The sequence below is a fragment of the Balaenoptera acutorostrata genome, chromosome 3, assembly GCF_949987535.1.
Source record: "Balaenoptera acutorostrata chromosome 3, mBalAcu1.1, whole genome shotgun sequence".
NCBI lineage: Eukaryota > Metazoa > Chordata > Mammalia > Artiodactyla > Balaenopteridae > Balaenoptera > Balaenoptera acutorostrata.
In genome coordinates, this window is record NC_080066.1 from 94,271,984 (window position 1) to 94,290,194 (window position 18,211).

At 40.3% G+C, this 18,211-nt stretch overlaps 1 protein-coding gene across 3 annotated transcripts in view; it reads left to right on the forward strand.

The window, feature by feature from the left end:
- Window positions 1-2,733: 2,733 nt before the first annotated feature.
- The window catches only part of TTBK2 (tau tubulin kinase 2), a 148,776-nt gene continuing 133,298 nt past the window's right edge, over window positions 2,734-18,211 (forward strand). For all 3 annotated transcript variants that reach the window (XM_028164348.2, XM_057543379.1, XM_028164350.2), the window contains exon 1: window positions 2,734-3,103. The gene's annotated coding sequence lies outside the window, so the exon portion shown is untranslated. The remainder of the gene's footprint in view (window positions 3,104-18,211) is intronic.

Here is an 18,211-nt window from a genome sequence, read left to right on the forward strand (position 1 = left end):
AGACTTTCTCTAGTTGCGGCAAGCGGGGCAACTCTTTATTGTGGTGCGCGGGCTTCTCATTGTGGTGGCTTCTCTTGTTGAGGAGCTCGGGCTCTAGGCACGTGGGCTCAGTAGTTGTGGTGCACAGGCTTAGTTGCTCCATGGCATGTGGGATCTTCCCGGACCAGGGATCGAACCCGTGTCCCCTGCATCGGCAGGCAGATTCTTAACCACTGCGCCACCAGGGAAGTCCCCAGACCAATAATTCTTAAATGGAGAAGACCAGAGAAAAAAAGGAGGCCTGGGAAACTGTTTTCCTTGGGCACCCCAATATCATAGGGTTCCTATACCTGTGGCATTAACTTTCACTATGTATTCATTCTTATACTTCCTACTCTGAGATATACTGTTGTACTATTCTCAAGATACTCATCATACAACACTTCCCTTTGCACATTTTTTCCCCTTCAACTCTTTCTTGATATACAGCTGCTGGACTGCTTTCTCATATACTCTTCTATTTATCTTATCCTTCAGGGATTTGCAAATGAGAGTTGGTCATAAGATAACAGTCAGAAGAATAATCATCTTTCCATCATTTGGAGAATCCAGCTGTATCTACTGACTCATTTAAAATAAACACAATAGTAGTTCTATGAATAAATTCACTAAAACGCTTACCTATGATAGCAGAGATTATATCTGGGTAGCTTGGAGAGACACATTATATTTGCTAAGTGAGTGAAAAATATTCTCTTTGAATAGAGAATAGCTATTTGAAACCCTGCTAGGCATTATTTCAATGAATCTGGACTTTGTTTCCCCTGTAAACTTCTTTAATTTTAAAGAAAAGTATTTACAGAAACACTAATCCTTTCCAATTCAAATTACTTGCCCTGCCAATACCCTGAAGTGAACTATATTCTGTTAGACAAAGTAATGGAAAAAGCAACTTGTGGTTTTAATCAGTGGAAAGAAAACAATTTGGCAACTTCTTTAAGTTTGAACAGAACAAGATGAGCTGCATCATCAAGTGCCCTTAATGTGCATTTTGTCCTGCTTTTTATCCAAGGATCTAGACATGACAGACAGTAGAAGTGCCTGCTGTTTTTCAAAGACTGTCAAGAGGCTGTGGCATTTCCTGAACAAGAAGAAACAGATTCAATAATAGTTATGAGATTGAATATAGGATTCGTATTTAACCATTCTATATTCTCAATCAGCTTTAATCATAATGTCACTTGAGTGAAGAAAAAGATTTAAAGTAAAAGGAAGCTCATAGTTCATCGCAATCTTTCAGTCCATGGCAGACTCCTGAGATTATCAAGTAAAAAAAGCATTGGAGGGGCTTCCCTGGTGGCGCAGTGGTTGAGAATCTGCCTGCTAATGCAGGGGACACGGGTTCGAGCCCTGGTCTGGGAAGATCCCACATGCCACGGAGCAGCTGGGCCCGTGAGCCACAATTGCTGAGCCTGCGCGTCTGGAGCCTGTGCCCCGCGACGGGAGGGGCCGCGATAGAGAAAGGCCCGCGCACCGCGATGAAGAGCGGTCCCCGCACCGCGATGAAGAGTGGCCCCCGCTTGCCGCAACTGGAGAAAGCCCTCGCACGAACCGAAGACCCAACACAGCCAAAAATAAATAAATAAATAAATAAATAAATAAATAAATAAGAAAATCCTTTAAAAAAAAAAAAAAAAAAAGCATTGGACACGGGAGTTTAAGAGACCGGAGTTTTGGTTCTTCCACTAATTAGTTTTATAGCTCTAGGAAAGCTGTTAAGCTCTTTGAGTTTTTTCTTCTGTAAGTTGGTGGGTAAGGATGGGAGAGGGGTTTCATCATAGGGTTTCCTCTTTACGAAAGAGCTTGATACACCAAATACAAATTATCCCACATAGCCTCGTTTCTCTGCCCTCCTCGCTTTTCTTTGAAAGTCTTCGAGGGACTCCCGCATTGTCTTGCTCAGAATCCCATACTGGACCTCACCGGCGCTGCTCACTGAACCCTTCACTAGCGGTGTTTCAAAAACGGAGTGAAATCTTGTTCTTCATGGATGTGAAAACCGTAAGGATACGCCGGGCTCCAGGCTGACATTCCTTTCTGGAGGTCTCGGTCTTCTTTCTTCCTTACACTTTTAGGCCTTTCTCCAGTACCCACCGATGATTAGCTTCATGTTAGGCGGTTCTGGGGACAGCGCCAATTTGCCAGATCCTGGCAGCGCTGCTTCTGAGGAGGTGGCATGGCAGGGCCTCATGATTTGGGGCCCTTTTTAGCGACCGAACTCCTCGGCGTGTGTAAATTAGTACCGTGACAAAGCATTTACGATTTTCTTCCGAAAAGACCAACTCTGGCGTCACAACCGTGCCTCTATAACCAAGGTAACTGCTGAGCTAGGAGGACACCACTGTGCGCCAACCACTAAGTCTCAGAAGCCCTACTTCTCTGCTCCAGACGGACGGGTAGTTACCGCTGCGGCTGGAACTACGAGGACCAGAATTCCCGCGCGCACGCGCGCTGCCATTGTGATGCTCTTTTCCCGGTAACTCGCCCTCTCAGGCAAACCTGAAGATAGCGGCAATTCTCCGGTGGGGGGCGGAGACACTCTTTGCCTGGCTCTCCGCCCCTTTCGTGATAGGCAATGGGACCAGCCAACCAACGTGGCGGGCTCGGGACGCGCTATCCAATCAGCACCTGTGGCGGAGAGGTGGGCGTGCGCACTGGCAGGGCAGGCGGGCTAGGCTGTGCCGGGTTGCGAAGGGGGAGAATAACGTCGGGTCGGGTCAGCGGGCGCTGCAGTAGTCGCCGCAGCGGCGATGGGAGCGGTGGGGATCAGGCGGCGGCGGCGGCGGCAGGAGGAGGAGCAGGGGCTGGCACAAGAGCAGCGGCTGGGGGCGGCCAGCAGCAGCAGTAACAGCAGCAGCCGCCGCCGCCAGTAAACGCGGACGGTACCAGAGGGGACTACCCAGCCGGCCGGCCCTCGAAGCCGCGCTCGGGTCCCGCCGCACTGGGCGGCGGGGGATGGGCAGGCGGCGGTCGTCCCGCCTGCTGAGGGTTGACCTCTGCCGGTCCCGGCCCTGAGCTGGACCCGAGCCCTCCGCCCGAAATCCCTGCGTCCGCCACGGCCCAGGTAGGACACACCCCCTGAGCCCCCAGGACGCCGCTGGGGGAGCCCCGCGCCCCGCCCTCCCTCAGTCCTGACCCCCTCCTCCGGCCGCACCCCTCTCCCAGTGACCGATCCTGGTGCGGAGAGGAGGGGTACTGGAGACTCCTCGGTCGCTACCCACGCCCTGGGCTTGTGCCAGACCCAGTCACTCCAAGTCGGAGACTGTCTGCTTCTCCCCCGTTTCCCTGGAGGGTTGTGCCCCGTATCCACAGAGGCTTTTGGTGTCTTCGCTGAACTTGGAGGGTCATAAAGCTTCGTTCTGTTTCTCTCTCTGTGGGTGACCCACATACCACTTGTATTCATGCTGCTTCAGGTACCAGGACTGAACACAGATGATTCTCAGGATATACTGAGCGCTTCTTTCCCACCCTGCTTCCGCAAATCTAATAGAAGAGGGCATGGGACTATAGAATCTGTTTGTTGTGTAGTAACGACAGTGGAGGCCATGACTTTATGGTACTTAGGGTGCGAAGTAGACCTGAGGGATTTGCTCGTCATTTGCTTTGACTAAGATGATGTTGACACCCCGGGATGCTGTGGGAGGGACAAAAGACTCTACACGTATTTACTGTTAAATCAGAAGTAAATAATACATTGGGATACCAGGATACTTTATCCACAGTGAACTTAATTTTGTCTCAGTCGTGGCTGCATTAGAGGTAAAAATGACATTGGGTTGTACTTTGCTTTAAATTAAAGTTGATAGGTGGCAGCAATCCGGTATTAACTCTTATTGTCCCTCGCTTTAGAAATTGTTCTATGTTTGAACATTAAAGAGGGCAATTTTATAATAACCTGTGTATTATGTAAAAATGTTTTGGTATTAAATAGAAATTAAGTTTTTTAATGCATGTATGAGGATCGTAATATTATGAATTAGCACATGTACACACCTGGAGGATCCACTCAGTGTGTTTTGTTACAGTGTTTGGTTCTGAGCCATTAATAAAAGTTTCATTGGTTTCTAAATACTGGTTTGCTAGGATAGACCATAAAGATGTATTTGCTGTTTTCTTTTGGCTAAATGGAATAGAGTAACGTTCATTTGAGGGGGAAGGGGTGATGGGAGATCGATTTTAAAGCTGAATGTTATGTATTTTTTTTAATTTAAATAAAACAGTAATGATGACAAATATTACTTATATGACTAATCTTGAAGAATTCATCCTAAGTCTAAAAATTTTTCGGATAACAAGTGTGTGGACTTGGATGATGTATTGTGCTCTTTTGAAATTGAAAACATACTGAAAGGAATCTCTCTAATTTAGAAGCTTATGTTTTCCTGTATGATACATTTTTATCAAGGCACTAAAGCAGATGTTTGAAACATGGTTATAAAGGAAAGTCTTTCTAACACTTTTCCTTTATGATAGAATGTTAAAAAATGCTTTTTCTTCTTTTAGTTTTGGACACATAAAATAAATTGAAGTCCCTAGCTTCATTAATTTAATTTGTAATATTAAATTGAAATACATTTGGTCTTCAGTAGTGGGCTAAGAATGGAATATCTTGCTCATTGTCTTGTACTACGGTTAATACATAATCTAGCAAATTCTTTATTGTACTGTATATGACTTCAGATATTTGTGCCTTCTTTTGACTTTCTTTTTTTTTTTTTTTTAAATTATGTTGCATCATAGCCTTGCATCATAAAGCTGTTTTGGTTTTTTTTTTTTTTTTTTTAAATTTTATAGCTACTTGATTTATTTATTTATTTATTTTTGGCTGTGTTGGGTCTTCGGTTCGTGCGAGGGCTTTCTCTGGTTACGGCAAGTGGGGGCCACTCTTCATCGCGGTGCGGGGACCGCTCTTCATCGCGGTGCGCGGGCCTTTCACTATCGCGGCCCCTCCCGTTGCGGGGCACAGGCTCCAGACGCGCAGGCTCAGTAGTTGTGGCTCACGGGCCCAGCTGCTCCGTGGCATGTGGGATCTTCCCAGACCAGGGCTCGAACCCGTGTCCCCTGCATTAGCAGGCAGATTCTCAACCACTGCGCCACCAGGGAAGCCCTTGACTTTCTTTTAAATACTTATTATTTTAATGCCTCAGGAAATCTTCGTGAGAGTAGGCTCATTTGCTTTAGCAAAATGAACTCACTTATGCAGGGCTTCAAATATCTCTAAATGTAGTGTTAGAAGTGAAGTTTGTATAATGCAGACAACGTTTGAGGGTATTTTACATTAAAAAAAAAAAGCACTAAAATGTGAGTTAGTGATAGATTGTTGGTTTTTCATTGTAAACAGATATTACAGAGCTGAATATGCTATGATCATGGAATTTAACTTTGGTGGCGGGGGCAGGCAATTCTTTATAAGTTTTATAACTTAATGTATAGAAATGACAACTTAATTGCAATTCATGAGAGACTTTGAGCTGGAACCACACAAATTAGATACTCTCAGATTCCTAATCCTCATAATAAATGTTTGTTGCCTGAAAAAAAAACAGAAAACACAAAAAACAGTATAAAACAAGAGAAAATGTTTAGTGAGCATTATTGAACTAGTGACGGCTGAATTGATTAGCAAAATAAAATAGCCTTTAAGAACTAATGGAGAATATAGCTTGCTTCCTTTCCTACTTAAAAAAAAATCTCCGGGCTTCCCTGGTGGCGCAGTCGTTGAGAATCTGCCTGCTAATGCAGGGGACACGGGTTCGAACCCTGGTCTGGGAAGATCCCACATGCCACGGAGCAACTAGGCCCGTGAGCCACAACTACTGAGCCTGCGCGTCTGGAGCCTGTGCTCCGCAACAAGAGGCCGCGATAGTGAGAGGCCCGCGCACCGCGATGAAGAGTGGCCCCCGCTTGCCACAACTAGAGAAATCCCTCGCACAGAAACGAAGACCCAACACAGCCAAAAATAAATAAATAAATAAATTAAAAGGGGGGGGGAAAACAATTACTAAAACTTAAAAAAAAAAAATCTCCGATAGAAAAATTCTTTTATAGATATGTGACATTCTTTACAGTTTGAGTGCATGTTACACAAAATTACTCTAGCCATGTATTCCTTTGCTATTTTGGGGGCTCTTAAGAAAGACTCAAAGTATAGCTAGAGCTATGTCAGTTTATTTGATTAGTAATATGGCAGGACATCTTCAATATTTATAGGTTTTGAAATATGAAATTAAACATTTGTACTGTTTTACTTCATTGTCATTTTTTTTGTTACTCAGTATATTGTAAACAATAATGATGATGGTGGTAGATTTTTCCCCCCAGGCTTCAGTGGATAGAATCCTTGGGTTGAAAATACTTTTTTTTTTTTTTAACAGTTTTTGTGCTGTAAATACTCAGTGCTTTCAGGTTAAATATCATACTTCCATATTTGGTAAAAGACCCCTTAAGTCTATATGAAAAAAGTTGGGTTTTTAGAGCTGAATTTTGAACATAATTCCAACACATATTACTGCTCACAAGTTTCTGTCCTCAATATCTTGTAATCCTTGGTTGTAAGTTTAAAATATAGATTGAAATTATATTATTTACCTAACATCAATGTCAATTTTGCCAGAAAGTTTCATCTTTTAAACAGGTGATTTTTAAGCATACTTATTCATATATTTTCATTTATGTTATATGACTTTAAGTTAAGCATAATGATTCTTTGTGGTTATTATTTTATGTGTTCTTAATACTTAATTGAGTCTATAATACTTATCAACTTTTGTCAACATTTTGGATTTTTTATGTGATTTTTTTTTTTGACATTTGTATATAAGGTCCTTGATATTTTGCGATGTTGATAGCTGCTTTTTATTGTGTTAAGCAATTTACTTTCACTTCAATTAGAGTAGAGCTTCCCAAGGTAAAAAAATTAAGTGTTCTTTGAAAAGGACCTCAATACTCTGTAAATGGCCTATATGGGAAAAGAATCTAAAAAAGAGTGGACATATATATAACTGATTCACTTTGCTGAACACTGAAACTAACACAACATTGTAAATCAACTATACTCCAATAAAAATTTAAAAACAAAAAACAAAACCAAAAAAACCCGGCTTGTTGTAGTGTCTTCTGAAGAATGGGAGGTAATAGCTTCTTAGCTCCCTTTGGTAATGTCAAGATTTAACCTAACCATGTTTAAGAATCGATATTATATATTATATATATATTTTAGAAATTTTGCGTCTTTATTGAAAATAAAAATCAGTATTTTTTAATGTTTGCATTAGAAAAGTTATTTGCCATTATGTCTGTTTTTACTAAAATGCTTTTATCATTTTTATACTTGGATTTTTTTTTTTTGGTCTTTCTGAAGTTCCAAGGTAATTACCTTTTTTAAAAAAATGATTTTGCATTGTTTCCCTGATCTTGTTCTAGCCATGTGATCATCTCAATACTGTATTTTGCTAATATTGGTCTAACATTTAGTTTTCCATGTGTGCTGTGTGTTATGGATTAAGTTTGGAAACACCCCCCCCTGCTTTTTTCCTTGATCTACTAAGTGCCTCGGTTTCTAAAATTTCTCAGAAAAGGTTTTATCAACATTTTTCAATGACCAGTAATGCAGAGATTAGGGGAGGAAAATTGGAGAAAAAAATGAATAACTAAAGAGAAAAATGTGAGCCTTGCTTCTCATGAAATTCGATTTGAAAAAATCATCTGGAAGCTAAATAGTATGGTAGATAGTAAGCTAGATTAGGACTTCATTTCTGAGGGACTTGTGTAGCACTTAAAAAATTCAACATGTCCAAGGCCGAAGTCAGTCCACTTTTAACTTCTGTAATTATATAAATGAAGGTGTCACTATTTAATCAGTCACCCAAATTCAAAAATCCCATTAATTTAATTTTTTTGGCTTCTTCTTTTCCCTGGTACTACCTGCACAAAACCTGTCCTTTTCATTTCTACTGCTACCATCTTAACTTAGAGTGTCTGATCCTCATTATCTCTCCTTAGAACTACTGCAGTAGTCTCATTAAATATTTAAGTATCTACCATGTTACTGTGGTAGGGGTTAGAGATTCAGCAGGGAACAAGACAGAAATGATCTCACTTTTGGAACTTGCAATACAGTGGGAATAGACAATTGTAGAACAAGGAATTACAAGTGTTCCAAGTATCATGAAGGGAAAATGCAGACGACCACATAAACGTATTAACTGACAGACCTAACAGTCCAGGGGATGGGTTCAGGGAAGTAGTCTTTGTTTTATCAACCACAGTTTATTCTACATACTCTACCAGTTTTGGAGGTTAGTGGATATGTTATAGCTGTAAGTAGTTAAAAAATTAAAAAAAAATGTTTTAAAATAAAGATATTTAATAAAAATTAAATGTTCATACAACTCCTGAAACAGCTTTAGACAAATCCTTTCCGAACACCAGAACACTGAAAACTTTTGCTCTAAAGAGTCCACCCTCTCCCTCCAATATGGGTTTCGACTTTGGGTTCTCCCAGGCTTCAGTTGCTTAAGTACTGACAGAATTCCTATGTTATATTTCATACTCTTTGAACCTCAGAAGTTAGGACTAGGCATTTCCAGTAGGAGGTTATGTATGGTTACAAGAAAGAGGTCTTTCAGGTAAATAGTTAGAGTCTCTTTGTAGGCAGAGTCCAGCAGCTTATAGGTGACTTATTAAATGTACAAGTAACTAGGATATAGTTTGAACATCTTTGTAAGTTTAAAAATATATAAATTCATTTGTAAATCAGAAAAAAATATCCCTTATCATATGCTGGCTCCTAATTTTTGGTTTATAAAATAAGGTTAGTATAGCCACAAACCTCATAAATTAATAACTGCTTACTAGACAAATGAACAAAACTGTTAATTGTGCATCAAGGTGAGATCTGAATCTTTTCTCGTCTCTATGATAATATATCATGGGTCCTTAGATTAATTAACCTCTGCTTTGGTTTTGATTTTTTTTTTTTTTTTTTTTTAGTTTTTCTGTTTTTAAAAAGGGAAGTTAATATACTTAAAATCCAATTACAATGAAGATCACTACAGGGAAGTTTCTTCATTGATTTTTTTTTTTTTTTTCCTTAGTTGGAGGATCATAGGCAATGCTTTGTTCGGTTGATGTGGCTACAGTAGATTTTACCCAAGGAATTGTCTTGTTTAATGTTTTCCTTACAATCTTTTTTTTTCTTTAATTTTAATTAATTTATTTTTGGCTATGATAGGTCTTTGTTGCTGCACATGGACTTTCTCTAGTTGCGGCGAGCAAGGGCTACTCTTCATTGCGGTGTGCGGGCTTCTTGTTGCAGAGCACGGGCTCTAGGCATGCGGGCTTCAGTAGTTGTGGCACACGGGCTCAGTAGTTTTGGCTCGCGGGCTCTAGAGCGCAGGCTCAGTATTTATGGCGCATGGGCTTAGTTGCTCTGTGGCATGTGGGGTCTTCCCGGACCAGGGCTCGAACCCTTGTCCCCTGCATTGGCAGGCGAATTCTTAACCACTGTGCCACCAGGGAAGCCCTTTCCTTACAATCTTGCCATGTAAGTTACACTGTACTTTCTGTAAGGGAAGAATTTGTTTATGTGTTGTTAGTAGCAGTAGCCAGGGAGAGGTGAACTAGGTTGTTTACACTTTTATTCTGTTGTAGGTAATTGTAACCATAACTGACTTGTAAAATTTCTCTTCACTTTTAATAGATATTTTACTTCCTTGAATATATTTATGAGCTCAGAGGGATTCCATGCTGCTGGAAGTATAATTTACCTCCTGTCAAAGTTTAGAAGGAACAGTTGAAGTGTGAGTGATGACTAAATTTTCTTTCTCTTTTGCTATCAACAAATAGGGTAATTTGTACATCTTCATCTCTTTTTACTAACCCTTTAGAGAGGCTCTTGCTAAAACCTGCAGGGTTAAAAAAAAATCTCATGGGGTTTATCCTATTCTTGACCCTTACTTCTGTTGTTTACATTAGTGTTATTAGATATTTTGAAAAGCTTAACTGGTTTGTAGTCTTTGTAAACTTGTGTCCGCACCTCAGCTTGTTTTATCTTGAGACATAATTTAGTTTCTTGTAATGTGAAAAATGTATTATTTTGACTTTTGAAATATTTGATGCAGAGATAGCCACTCTGCATCTAACTATATTTTAATCTATTTTTGGAATATTAATCAGGTATCCTAAATATTACCTACTTAACAGATCATGATGACTTTTTTTTTTTAATTTTTATTTTATTTATTTATTTTTGGCTGCATTGGGTCTTCTTTGTTGTGTGTGGGCTTTCTCTAGTTGCAGCGAGCAGGGGCTACTCTTCATTGTGGTGCTCCGCTTTCTCATTGTGGTGGCTTCTCTTGTTGCGGAGCTCAGGCTCTAGGCGCGCGGGCTTCAGTAGTTGTGGCACACGGGCTCAGTAGTTGTGGCTCACAGGCTCTAGAGCGCAGGCTCAGTAGCTGTGGCGCACGGGCTTAGTTGCTCCACAGCATGTGGGATCTTCCTGGACTAGGGCTTGAACCTGTGACCCCTGCATTGGCAGGCAGATTCTTAACCACTGCGCCACCAGGGAAGCCCCATGATGACTTTGAAAGCATCTGATTTTTTGTTTTAATAGGGGATGTTCAGTGTATTGATAGTTTTCATTAAATTTGGAAAACTTTCAGACATTTTTTCTTCAGGTTTTTTTTTTTTTAAGCATGCAGTCTCTTTGGGCCCAATAAATGTATCCAGAAATTAAAATATGTACTAAAAGTGGAGATAAACTTTATATAAGATAGTATGGTTACAATAACCGACAACAAAATAAAAGTATAAACAAACCTCTCTATTCTCTCCTTCTGGGACTCCAGTTATATGTATGTTAGGCTTTTTTAAAATTTTTATTTATTTATTTATTTTTGGCAGTGTTGGGTCTTCATTGCTGCGCGTGGGCTTTCTATAGTTGCTGCGAGCGGGGTCTACTCTCTGTTGAGGTGCCTGGGCTTCTCATTGCGGTGGCTTCCCTTGTTGCGGAGCACGGGCTCTAGGCGTGTGGGCTTCAGTAGTTGTGGCTTGTGGGCTCTAGAGTGCAGGCTCAGTAGTTGTGGCGCATGAGCTTAGTTGCTCCGCGGCATGTGGGATCTTCCCGGACCAGGGCTCGAACCCATGTCCCCTGCATTGGCAGGCTGATTCTTAACCACTGCACCACGAGGGAAGTCCATGTTAGGCTTTTTGTTGTTATCCCATTGCTCACTGATTCTCTGTGTGGTTTCTGTCTTTTTCTATGTATGTTTCATTTTGGATGATCCCTTTTTCTTTCTTTCTTTTTTTAAAAATACTTATTTATTTATTTATTTGGCTGCATTGGGTCTTGGTTGCAGCACGTGGGCTCTTCCTTGTGGCGCGCAGGCTCTAGAGTGTGCAGGCTCGGTAGTTGTGGTGCGCGGGGTTCTCTAGTTGTGGCACGCGGGCTCTAGAGCGCTCAGGCTTAGTTGCCTTGTGGCATGCGGGATTTTATTTCCCCGACAGGGATAAAACCTGCATCCCCTGCATTGGAAGGCGGATTCTTTTTATTTATTTATTTATTTATTTATGGCTGTGTTGGGTCTTCGTTTCTGTGCGAGGGCTTTCTCTAGTTGCGGCAAGTGGGGGCCACTCTTCATCGCGGTGCATGGGCCTCTCACTATCGTGGCCTCTCTTGTTGCGGAGCACAAGCTCCAGACGCGCAGGCTCAGTAATTGTGGCTTACGGGCCCAGTTGCTCCACGGCATGTGGGATCTTCCCAGATCAGGGCTCGAACCCGTGTCCCCTGCATTGGCAGGCAGACTCTCAACCACTGCGCCACCAGGGAAGCCCCCGGAAGGCGGATTCTTAACCACTGGACCACCAGGGAAGTCCTGGATGATTCCTTTTTCTGTATCTTCAACTTCACTAATCCTTTATTCCACAGTGGTTAATCTGGTGTTAATCCTATCTAGTGTATTTTTAAAATCTCAGATACATACTTCTCATGTCTAGAAGTTCATTTAAAAAATATTTCCCATTTCTTTCCTCATGCTTAATGGTTTTCTCTGTTTCCTTGAATATATTTATAATAGCTGTTTTAAAGTCCTTGTCTACCATTCTGTCATCTGCACCATTTCTAAGTCTGTTTTTATTGATTGATATTTCTCCTTGTTTGTGTCCCTGCTAATTTCTGTTTGGATGCTCGGCGTTGTGATTTTACACTGTCATGTGCTGGATTTTTTTTTTTTTTATAATTCCTGTAAATATTATGGGGATTTGTTCTGAGATACAGTTAAGTTATTTGAAAATAGTTAGATGCATTCATGGCCCTGGATGTTTTTAAAGTTTCTTTTTTTTTTTTTTTTTCACTCTGTTTGGTGATTATACAAACTATTTCACAGCCCTGTGTGAACATTTAGGATTGTTCCTGCCTGCCTCTTTCCAGTGGTTCTTTACCCTGGCCTTGATTGCTTCTGTACACACATGCACTCATAAGTATTCTGCCAAAGTTTCAAGAGAAACCCTCTCTAGATATCCAGAGTTCTATCTTTGTACAGCTCTTCAGTGTTCTGCCCTGCCTTGGCCTCCTCAAAACTCTGAATTCTGTCTCTTCAACTCAGCGAGACTGCTGGGCTCTGTTTGGGTTCCTCATTCCTGTGCTGCAGCCTGGAAACTCTCCAGTCAGTGAGCTGGGGGCAGTCTTAAGGCTTACCTCATTTATTTCCCTTCTCTCGTGGATCCATGTACTGTGCTGCCTATTGTCTAGTTCTAGTGTCTAAAGTCCATTGTTTCATATATTTTGTCTATTTTTCCCATTTAAGGTGGGAGGCTAAATCTGTTCCCTGTTACTTTGGTGGTCAGAAGCCGAAGTGGTCTGGTGGGTATATTGAAATGTCAAACAAGGAGGAGTCATATTTCAAAGTTATGCTGTCATTAGAAATCTGTGTATTATCTTTATGCCCAAATAATAGCTTCAAAAGTTTTTCCTTACTCTTTAGACACGTCATAAGCTCTTCTGATGATTAATTCTAGCACTGTTCCCATTGAAATTAAAATTGTAGGTAAAAATAATTTTCCTATTTTTCTGCTAAAGAGCAGAATCTTACATAAGCTATATATGACACTTATAGAACCCTGCTGTTATCTGTTTAGTGAATTATATAGCTTCCCCCAAATGTAGTAGAATTTTTTTGCTTCAGCCTGTCTAGATAATAGTAGTTGTAACTGGACTTCCTTTCCTCTTACATTATATCCTCCCCTGCTCTGAAGTCCTTCAGTGGCTCTTCCTTGTCTATTGAAATTGAATGAAGTCCATCCTCTTCCTAGCCTGATTTTTAAATTTATTTATTTATTTATTTATTTATTTATGGCTGCATTGGGTCTTCGTTGCTCTGCCTGGGCTTTCTCTAGCTGTGGCGAGTGGGGGCTACTCTGAGCTACTCTTCGTTGCAGTGTGCGGGCTTCTCATTGCGGTGGCTTCTCTTGTTGTGGAGCATGGGCTCTAGGCACGTGGGCTTCAGTAGTTGTGGCACGTGGGCTAAGTAGTTGTGGCTCACAGGCTCTAGAGCGCAGGCTCAGTAGTTGTGGCACATGGGCTTAGTTGTGTCCCCTGCATTGGCAGGCGGATTCTTAACCACTGCACCACGAGGGAAGCCCCCAGCCTGATTTTTACAATCTGAACTCAGTTTACCTTTCAGGTTTATGTATTCTTTCTCCGCAATCAGAACTCTTTTCCATTTAGACTGATGGATGCATTCATTTTCTCATGTACTTGTATGTTTTGCTCCTTTCCTCTTCTGTGCCTTTGCTTACATCTTCAGTTAGTTCTTGTCATTAAACAAACCACCCCGAAGTTCAGGAGCTAAAACAATAATTTATTAACTATTATGTGGTTTGGCAGTTTGGCTAGGCTCAGCTGAATGGTTCTTTTGGTCTTGTTTGGGCTCACTTATGTGAAGCAGTCACCTAGCTTGGGTTTCTTCACTATCTGGGTTCCAAAACCAGCAGAAGAGGGCAAGTCCAGTGCATAAGTGCTTTTCAACCTTCTGGGTCATGTTTGCTGATGTCCCATTGGTCAAAGCAAGTCATAGGGCCAACCTCAGTTTCCAGAATGGAGAAAGAAAATCTACCTTTCAATGGCAGATGTAGCAAGGTCACATTGTAAAGGGATGTGTATACAGGAATGGGAGGAACTTTTGGCTATTTTGCAATCGCCAAACCGCTGTAGATGTTATCCAGCTCCTCTAAGAAACATCATATGATCATCCTAGCCCATGTTAATCTCTCCCAGTTCTGATTTGTCATATGCACTAGCCCTTGCAATTTGATGTTGATTAACTTATATATTTTACCTTTTATTTTATTTTATTTTATTTTGAATTTTATTTATTTTTTTATACAGCAGGTTCTTATTAGTTTATTTTGCCTTTTAAATCCAGAGAATTACTATGAATTTCTGTTTTTGTGTTATGTGTTTTACTTCAAAGAATAATTTGGAAATAATTGTTTAACTTCTTCCCTTGATTGTAAACTCATTGAGGGCAAAACTATGCATTATACTTCTTCCTACTCTTCTATGTATTTGTAACAATTTATTGAATGACTATATGTTAAATTTAAAAGTCAGCTCTCAGTTATTTACTTGAGGACTACTTCTTTTCATTCAGCTGTCTAGGAGGTTAAAGATGTTTCATTCATTCTTCCATTCATTAAACATTTACTGAACGATTGTTCTGTGGTAGGTATTATGCTAGGTACTGAGAATACAAAGATGAGTAGAATTCTGCTCTTGACCTCAAGAAATTTATAGTCTTTTAGGAAGACATTGTAAATTGTCTTAGAAGATATGTCTTAGAAGACATGTAATTGTGCATGTGCTTCTAAGCCTCTTTCTTTACTCTGAACCTGGATTTCTGCCTCATGCTCAACTCACAGGTTACCTGGCTTTTCACCATTGTATAGATGGGACAGTCTTCTGCTATGTGTCGTACTGCTAGATGGTTGTTGCCTATCTAGTTTGTGTCTGGCTTTCCCTGCTCTGGTTTATATGGCCATTATCTGTTACTGTTCTTTTTATAAGAGACATTAATCATAGGTACAGTTTAAATTTATGTATTTTATTTACTTTATTTTTGGCTGTGTTGGGTCTTCATTGTTGCACGCAGGCTCTCTCTAGTTGTGGCAAGTGGGGGCTACTCTTCGTTGAGGTGTACAGGCTTCTGATTGTGGTGGCTTCTCTTGTGGAGCACGTGCTCTAGGCGCTCGGGCTTCAGTAGTTGCAGAGAGCAGGCTCAGTAGTTGCGGTGCACGGGCTCAGTAGACGTGGCTCGCGGGCTCTAGAGCACAGGCTCAGTAGTTGTAGCACACGGGCTCAGTTGACGTGGCTCGCAGGCTCTAGAGCACAGGCTCAGTAGTTGTGGCGCACGGGCTTAGTTGCTCTGTGGCGTGTGGGATCTTCCCGGACTAAGGATCGAATCCGTGTCCCCTGCATTCGTAGGTGGATTCTTACCCACTGTGCCACCAGGGAAGCCCCCTGTACAGTTTAAAGAATAATTATAAGGCCAAGTGGTCAAGAAATAGAACATTGCCAGCATCTCAGAAGCCCTTTCCTTATCTCCTTTTCTTACCCCAAAGGAATTTATTCTTGTGCTTTTTATGAAAAATCATGTCCTTGTTTTTTCTTTATAGACTTACTACCTATACTTGCATCCCTATTTAACATAGTTTAGTTTTGCTTAATTTTGAACTTTATATAGAAGGACTTATGTTGTAAGTATTACTTTTGTCTTGCTTGATTTTTTTCAATGTCTATTGTGAGATTTAGTCATGTAGTTCAGAGTAGCAGTAGTTTCTTCATTTTCTTTTTAGCATATTTTTTGTGGCAGGTAGAATAATGGTCCCCCCAAAGATACTTACTTCCTAATCCCTTAATCTTCTGAATATGTTACCTTATAGGCAGAATGGACTTTGCAGATGTGATTAACTTAAAGCTCTGAGTTGGGAAGATTATCCTTGATTTTCCAGGTGGGTTTAGTGTACTCACAAGGGTTCTGTAAGAGGGAGGCATATATATTTTGTCAGAGAGAAATAAGGAGATGTGATGACGGAAGCAGAGGTCAGAGAGATTTGAAGATGCTAACTGCGCTACTCCAGCTTTGAAGGTGGAGGATGGGGCCATGAGCCAAAGAATGAAGGTAACTTCTAGAAGTTGGAAAAGGCAAGGAAGAGGATTCTCCTCTAGAGCCTCCAGAAGGAACATAGCTTTGCTGATACCTTGATTTTAGCCCCAGTGGAAGCCTGGACTTCTGATCTCCAGAACTGTAAGACTACAAATTTATGTTGTTTTGCTGCTAAATTTGTGGTAATTTGTTACGTCAGCAGTAGGAAGCTAGTACATTTTTTCACTGTATGGATATATTATAATTTATCCATTCTTCTCTTGCTGGACATTTGGGTTGTTTCCAGTTTTTGGCATTTATGGACAGTGTGACTGAAAATTCTTGTACATATTTCCTGGTGCACGTGAGAGAAGAGTGTCTTTAGGATATACCTAGGAAAAGGGTTGCTGGGTCACAGTACGTGCATATTTTCAGCTTTACTTTATAATACAGAACTATTTTCCAAAGTACATTCCTACTAGCAGTGTGTGAGAATCTTTACTTTTTATATTTAAATAATTTCTTTTTTTATATTCACTATGACAGTGCTTCCTTTTTTTATGTAGGTGGGTACTCAAAATTTGCTTCAAGTGAAAGCACATTTGGGAACTAATTTATACTTTTTCCAACCTAGAAATAGTAGGTTTATTTTTATTCCCTTTTTGGTCAACTAATTTTTCTGTTAACTTTAAGAGCAAAATTATAACAATGCAAATGCTATAATTTAATTTGTAATCATAGTTGTAGAGTAATAATTTCTCTTGCTGACAAAAACATTTTTATATGAATTTGATAAGTAATAGAGTTGCATACTAGGTTTAAATTCTAGTCTTCCATGCAAACATGATTATTTTCTTTCAGCAACGTTCAAGCAGTTCAAGGACTGTTTTGGATAGCATTATGTTTGTGAATGTGACTATTTTTTCTTCTGTTGGTTAAGAAGCGTGCAAAATGATGTAGTAAGTAATGATTACCATTTATTGGGCACAGTCAGTGTAGCAGGCACTGTGATGAGTAAGCACTTTACATATATCATGTATTATCACTTTTAATCCTTAAACAGCCACAGTTGTTATCTCTTTTTTATAGTTGAGGAAATTGAGGTATAGAGAAGTTAAGTAGTGGGTCCTAGGTTATACAGCCAGGATTTGAATCTAGGTAGTCTGGCCTCCCCCTCCCTGCACAGCTTGTGGGATCTTTGTTCTCTGACCAGGGATTGAACCCGGCCCCTTGGCAGTGAGAGCGCCGAGTCCTAACCACTGGACCGCCAGGGAATTCCCCAGATAGTGTGGTCTTAATCTCTATTCTGTGAGGTCCCTGGAGCTAAAAGACAATAAACACACTGCAGTGTTATTAATTTCTCAGATAATACTCTTGTAGGGAGTTACCTTCATTAAGTGTGGTTTGGTCTGGTTTATGTTTTTGGAATTCTTATATTAGTACAGTTTTTATACATTTGCCTTTGTGTCTTATCATTTTTATTTTCATTCTCCTTTTAGTTCTCATTTTTCCTCTCATCTTTCTGTTATACTCGTATATGTGAACCTGTATGACTTATAAATTACATACAGTTTGATGTCTCATTTTCATCTGGTTAATTAAATTACTTCACCAAATATCTATTGATTAACTGCAAAGTTCATACTTTTTGATTATGGCAGAGAATATAGTGACTATGATATGGTCTTCATCATCCCCTAGTTTGTAATCTAGGGGATTGTCAATATTTACTTATTAATTTGTTGGCTATTTTTCTTCTCAATCTTTTTCTACCAAGCAAATGTTTCAAATGATTTTTCACCACATGGTATTTTACAAGTTGAATCTCCATTTAGTATGTTCTGTCTGTATTTTGATCATCTTTGGGTCTGTTTTGGCAACACCTCCAGATTTAGCATCACTGTCTGAATTCATTATCATGCTGTTTACTTTCTATTTTAGGTCATTGAGGATATTGCCAAGGAGGAATTATTTAAGTTCTCTCTTGCAGTATCTCATTTTCTTGCACCAAGATTATTTATGTAAGTATTTTT